The 6,779-nt window shown below is 41.9% G+C and overlaps 1 non-coding gene and 1 pseudogene across 1 annotated transcript; both read right to left on the bottom strand.

The window, feature by feature from the left end:
• Positions 1–1,383: 1,383 nt before the first annotated feature.
• On the bottom strand, positions 1,384–1,467 carry LOC125555060 (small nucleolar RNA SNORD36). The gene has a single exon (XR_007304514.1). It is a non-coding gene; the product is annotated as a small nucleolar RNA SNORD36 (small nucleolar RNA).
• A 99-nt stretch (positions 1,468–1,566) lies between these two features.
• Positions 1,567–1,651, bottom strand: LOC147975742 (small nucleolar RNA SNORD36; annotated as a pseudogene).
• Between the last annotated feature and the right edge of the window lie 5,128 nt (positions 1,652–6,779).

The following is a 6,779-nucleotide window of genomic DNA, read 5'->3' as shown; positions in this document are numbered from 1 at the left end:
TTTCACAATTGATTTTTAAGCGATTTTGTTCATTTTCCTGAATTGTTTGATTTGTGCCTTTTTAGGGCCCAAATAGTATTTGTTTCATTTTGATGTATCAGCAATTAATGATCTGATCCTCAAAAAACAATAAATAATCAACATTTCCAATATTTCAATCACACAAATTTTCATAAATGGCGACCAATATGAGTATATTATATATATTACAATCATGTGCTAGTTCACATCATCCAGGAATTTAGAACACCCAGGAAGTGCAAACACCCAGGAACATCCAGAAACATCTCTGAAGTAAACACCCAGGAACACCCAGGAACATCTATGAAGTAAACACCCAGGAACATAAAACACCCAGGAAGATAAAACTAGCTACAAAGATGAAGTGTTCCCTTCTTCAAACTTGTTCAGCCTAGAGCTCCTATAGAAGAGAGGAAATTATGTTATCATGGCTGCCAATGAAAGCAATATCTTCTAGCATAAACAATTAGGAAAAGAATAATGAACAGAATAATAAATAGATACACAAGCAGCTAGGAGTATGGATAACAAAATAATGAAGTATGGATAACTATAGCAACACTAGTATACTGTTGCTGAGGCATTAGTATAATGAACAGAACTTCCTGAAGTATACTACTGCTACTGCTAAGTTTGCATCAGTTTAGAGATCTTATAGAATAATTTGTTTATGCCTGGAATGCATCAGCTTGCATCAGTTTGTACAATACTAGAAAGGGCATATAAAACAACAGAATTGCATAGGGCAAATAAAACGTGTTAACCTGTTGTTGCTCTACACTTCAACATGGATAATAAATCTAACATCGATGGTTGGCATCATCCTTGCGTTGGCTAGCTAAACTAAGAGCAGCAGAGCAGATATGTGTATTACGCAGACAAATAGGGGTGCTCCTATTGGGTTGCAACATGAAAGAGCCATGTTAATTACTGCTAAAAAATACTTAGGAACCTCAACAAATTATTATCAAAGGAATGGTAACGAATCTAAGGGTTTATTTTTGGCAAACTATCCAAGGTTGAGAAATGAAAAAATGCAAAAAAACGTCGATCTGCTGTAGTTGTTTAACCATCACCACACTAACGAACATGTGTTCAAGAGAGTCGTTTGATCCAAAGAATTGAAGACAAATAAACGAAAGAGAAAATTTTCAATTCTATTCAGAAGTATAGTCCAAGCTATATCTGACTTCTGATGAAATGCATAGGTCCAGCCGATGACTACACATCAGCAGCTACTTCAGACATTGGCTGGAGAAATGCTTATCTTTTTTATTCTTCAATGACGTAAAAAGAAATGACAACACAGCACCAACAACAGTAGACTCTCATAGCCAACTAATATACTAGAACTAGATCAAACAAGCATTAGTTTTAAAAAAGCTCGGTTTAAGATACTTCAACGACGTAAATCTCAGTAGCATCTCCTTGTAACATCATATGCTCAGCTGACAAACGATTCACATGCAACTCCTCTACATTATATCAAACCAACACAGAGAGCTGCATCTCTAGATGAGGAACAAAAAAACGTTGATAGCATGCTAGGCATTAGTTTTAAAAAGCTCAATTTTAGATCATCAAAGACCGGAAAGGCCGCAGCGGTCTAAATGTTTCACATCCTCTGCCCAGCACAACATCATCATCGTCACGGAAATTCCCTAAACAGTCAGCTATCGACAAAAACATAGTGACCCAGAGCTACTGTGAGCATGTAAGGACCAGATACTATGCAAAGCTACTAAGCAAATGGGATCGCGTGGAAGGGCAAAGAGAGGGAGGTGGCTACCTTCTCCAATGGGGAACTTCCTAGTGGTGATGTTGAGCAGCATCCTGATGGGGCCCTTGACAGCTGCTTCTCCTTGGCGCCCTTCACCAGATCCGTGGTCATTGTTCAACACACGCACGCACAAACACATCAGATCAAAGACGCAGAAATCCAGCCAGATCCTCGGTCACCTCAACGAAAGAGTCTTCCATCTACCAAGCAAAGTTGTCACAATTAAGTTCACTCCAATCAAGCGATGTGCTAAGAGCAGAGAGAGCATAGGGCAATGAAGGGTGACAAATTATAGAAGAAAGCAGCAGAATCATGGGCTATAAGGTAGCACTTTAACCATGGGGCCAAGAATAAGAGCACTAACTAGTCTGGAGCTGGCCAACTATGCGAACGAATAATACTAGTTCGCATAAATTAAGCTACAACAAATCATTGATGGTATATTACAAAATAAAAAAGAACATCTATTGCGGTGGCGAGGCAGTTAACGAGGCAGGCAGAGCAGAGCACAGGACCTTCTGTGGCACGCCGTCATGGTCGGACTGGACGATGCCCTCCTCGTCGAGCTCGAGGTCAGACTCGACTGTGTCCTCGTCTAGCCCGTTGGGCTCGAGGGTGGGGTCATGTATGTCCTGGTCGTCCTCCTTGTCCTCCTCTTCATCGTCGATGTCGTCCACGGAGGTCTCCTGCGCTTCCAAATCCAACACAGTAAAATTAACCAAAAAACACATGGTCCTAGATAGTATAAAATTAACCTAAAATGTACTAATACACGGAATTAGTTCAGGAAAATGGATACAAGCGGACGAATCATCCTAACTAACCAGAAACAAAACATAGCAGGTATGTACAGGGTGGATACAGACGAAATGAATTCATAGGACCCTGAACCTAGCATAGGTGAGGTGAGGCAATAATAGTCTGAATCCAATCCAAGGAAAGGCATGGAATAAATTCCACCGCCACTAAACTCTGCCGATTCCATTCGCGTGTGAAAATCTTTAAAAGATCGAGATGCAAATTCTTCTTCTTTAACTTAGCATTCTCACGCTACTCTAGAGTGGAGTAGATGGATAGCACGCAGGCATGGAGCTGAAACTGAAGCTGTCCAAGAGAAGAGAGCGAGCACACTAGGACAGACAGAGAGACAGAGTTGGTTCGCCCCGTGCCCTCCCGTCCCCTCGCCACGGTCACCGGGCTGGTCCGGCTGGCTACCACCACCACATGTGCATCCGTCATCGCCCTGGTCGCCGGCTCTCGGACGGCGACGAGGCTCTACCTCGGAATCAGATCGGATCGAACGCACACGTCGGGAGGGAAGAAGCAGGAGGGAAAGGGGTAAGGGGACTCACGATCCTACGCAGCGTCCTCTCGGTCGCACCGCCTGCTCCGGATCTTCCCCGCCAGAGCGCTCCCACCACCAACGCCGCTGCCATTAGCCTACTCTTCACCCCTTCCCTCTCTCTGAGAAACGCAATGCAGTGAGCGAACTTCTCGAGGAACTTTGCGCGGGTCGGTGGAGGAGCGGTCCGCGACGAAGGATCAAGGTAGCCGGATGCGGATGGGGCGACGCAGATCAAGGTAGCCGAATGGAGATGGGGTGATGCGGATCGAGCTAGCCGGATGCGGATGGGGCGATGTGGATGGATCCACTTGAGGGCGGGGAGGCGTGGTGACTCGGGCTCCTCGTCGTCGACGCAGGGGTGGAGGCCGGCCATGGTGCGGGGTGGGGAGAGGAGGAGCTTTAGTGGATCTGCAGCCTGGGAGGAGAGGGGAGAGGAGCGGAGGTGGTGGCTGAGGTGAGGGGAGAGGTGGCGGCGGAAGGAAGGGGAGGACGGGTCGTCAGCCGTGGGATCTGGGGGAGGCCGGCAGCGGGATAGGGGATGGATCTGAGGTTGGGGCAGAGAGGGAGGAGCTGGCGGCGAGGAGCTGAGCGAGGAGGAGTGTGGGTTAGGGTTTGGGTGGTTGGGCTGCGGTTGGGTGAGGGGGTGAGGGCTGCCGTTGGATCCACAAGCATCCGACGGTGGTTCATACATGATCCGCGTGATATGCCTATGGACCAATCAGAGCGCACCAAACAATTTGAAGATTTTTTGACCATATAAATTGGTCATAATTGATTACATACAAATTTTTCATTTCATTTTTCAATGCTTATAATGAGTTTTTTTTTGTGAAAGACCTATCAAATATTTGTTCAAATGATGTCATATTTTGCACAAGTTTACACAGAAGACCTAACAACGTTTCCTAAGGGAGTTTTCATTTTATTTGCACGAAAAATTCATTTTCCATTTTTCAAGTGCCCGAAATGAGGGCTTTTTGTGAAGGAACTACAGCATAACTGTTGCAAAATTGTACCAAATCAATTTTATAAAATACTAGGCCATATTTAATGCACAATTGACAAAATGGTTGGGTATCAAAAGCTTTGGTCCATCTCTGGTGAAAAAGATAAATTTCCGTCGATTCAGCAAGAAGCGGGTCAAATTTCAACTGTAGCTGCCTCATAGTTTGCTATTTATTTTTTCCAAAAATCATTTCTAGGTACATTAGTATCTATTTAATCAGAGAAACGTCAAAAGTTTTTTCCAAGATTCAACCACTAGTTAGGACCGGTCAAGCCCGCCGTTTTGACCGCATTTTAAACGGCCATAAACAATTCAAAAAAAAATTGAGAAATTGAGAAACCTTCGCATTGTGTCATTATATGTGACCAAGTTTCCAGAAAAATAATAAACTTGTAATACTGCAATTATTTTTAAAAAGTGTTCTCATAAACGAGCTATCATGCATGAAGATTCATGGCTTTCAAGCCAAATGATCAATCTTATGGCCACATTCATGGTATAGTTTGTTCAAATGATCTCATATTGTGCACAAGGGTGCATCTTTGAATTCCAAACAATGTTTCCTAAGGGAGGTTTCATTTTCTTTGCACGGAAAATTCAATTTTCCATTTTCCGAGTGCCTGAAATGAGTTTTTTTTTGTGAAGGATCTACCATATATTTGTTGCAAAATTGGACCTAATCAATTTTATAAAATACTAGGACATATTTAATGCACAATTGACAAAATGGTTGGGTGTCAAAAGTTTTGATCCACCTCTGGTGAAAAAGACAAATTTCTGCCGATTCAGCTGGAAGCGGGTCAAATTTGAACTGTAGCGTCCTCATTGTTTGTTATTTATTTTTTCCAAAAATCATTTCTAGGTACAAAAGTATCTATTTAATCAGAGAAACACCAAAAAAATTCCAACATTCAACCACTAGCTAGGAATGGTCAAGCCCGCCGTTTTGACCGCATTTTGAAACAGGCATAAAAAATATAAAAAAATCAAAAAAATGGAATACCTTCGCATTGTGTCATTATATGTGGCCAAGTTCTTAGGAAAAATAACAAACTCGTAATACAGCAATTATTTTAAAAAAGTGTTCCCAGAAACGAGCTATCACACGTGGAGATCAATGGCTTTCAAGCCAAATGGTCAATCTTATGGCCACATCCATGGCATAGTTTGTTAAAATGATCTCATATTGTGCACAAGGGTGCATATTGGAATGGCAAACAATGTTGCCTAAGGAAGTCTTCATTTTCTTTGGACGAAAAAACCATTTTCCATTTTTCGAGTGCCCAAAAGAAGGTTTTTTTGTGACGGACCTACCAAATAATTGTTGCAAAATTGGACCAAATCATTTTTCTAAAATACTGGGACATATTTAATGCACAATTGACCAAATGGTTGGGTGTAAAAAGTTTTGATCCACCTCTCACGAAAAAGACAAATTTCCGCTGATTCAGGTGGAAGCGGGTCAAATTTGAACTGTAGCTGCCTTGTAGTTTACTCTTTATTTTTTCCAAAAATTATTTCTAGGTACATAAGTATCTATTTAATCATAGAAACACCAAAAAAATTCCAAGATTCAACCACTAGCTAAGAACGTCCATTCCCGCCGTTTTGACCGCATTTTGAAACGGGCATAAAAAATTCAAAAAAAATCAGAAAATTGGGAAACCTTCGCATTGCGTCATTTTATGTGGCCAAGTTCCTAGGAAAAATAACAAACTTGTAATACGGCAATTATTTTAAAAAAGTGTTCTCCAAAACGAGCTATCACGTGTGGAGATCAATGGCTTTCAAGCCAAATGATCAATCTTATGGCCACATTCATGGCATAATTTGTTCAAATGATCCCATATTGTGCACAAGGGTGTATATTGGAATGGCAAACAATGTTGCCTAATAAATTTTTCATTTTCTTTGGACGAAAAAACCATTTTCCATTTGTCGAGTGCCCAAAAGGAGGTTTTCTTGTGAAGGACCTCCCAAATAATTGTTGCAAAATTGGACCAAATCATTTTTATAAAATACTAGGCCATATTTAATGCACAATTGACAAAATTGTTGGGCGTCAAAAGTTTTGATCCACCTCTGGTGAAAAAGACAAATTCCTGCCGATTCAGTAGGAAGCGGGTCAAATTTGAACTACAGCTGCCTCATAGTTTACTATTTATTTTTTCCAAAAATCATTTATAGTTACATAAGTACCTATTTAATCATAAACACATGGTTTGATGGCGATACGTCGAGGTTTGGGCGGTGGCCAAGGCCCCTAACTCTAGAGCGCGTAACTTCACATGCCCGACGCGTGGTCACCGCGTGACCGTGGCGTTGCCATGTGTTCTGGGCAGCCTAGGCATGTCTAGTGGGTTGGGCACTCCCCACGTAGGTTCTAGGAAGAAAATTACAACATAAGATTCTCACGAGGAGACCGATCGATGCTCAAACATGAATTAGCAGCCAAGTGTTTGATTAGCGGTACGGGAAATGCACATGGCCAATGGGCATGAGTTTTTGCTGAGGATGATCATCTACTAAGAAGAATGTCTTTGCAAATTTTCAGATCAAAAGGAGGATCCTAGGTGGTACTTGCTTTGCAAAGTACCACACTGGACAAAAATATGAATGTTGAAGCT

Source organism: Triticum urartu, chromosome 4A, assembly GCF_056163025.1.
Source record: "Triticum urartu cultivar PI428250 chromosome 4A, HENAU_Tu73, whole genome shotgun sequence".
In the NCBI taxonomy this organism is placed as follows: domain Eukaryota; kingdom Viridiplantae; phylum Streptophyta; class Magnoliopsida; order Poales; family Poaceae; genus Triticum; species Triticum urartu.
The sequence above is the reverse complement of the archived record's forward strand: the minus strand, read 5'-3'. Positions and strand labels throughout refer to the sequence as shown.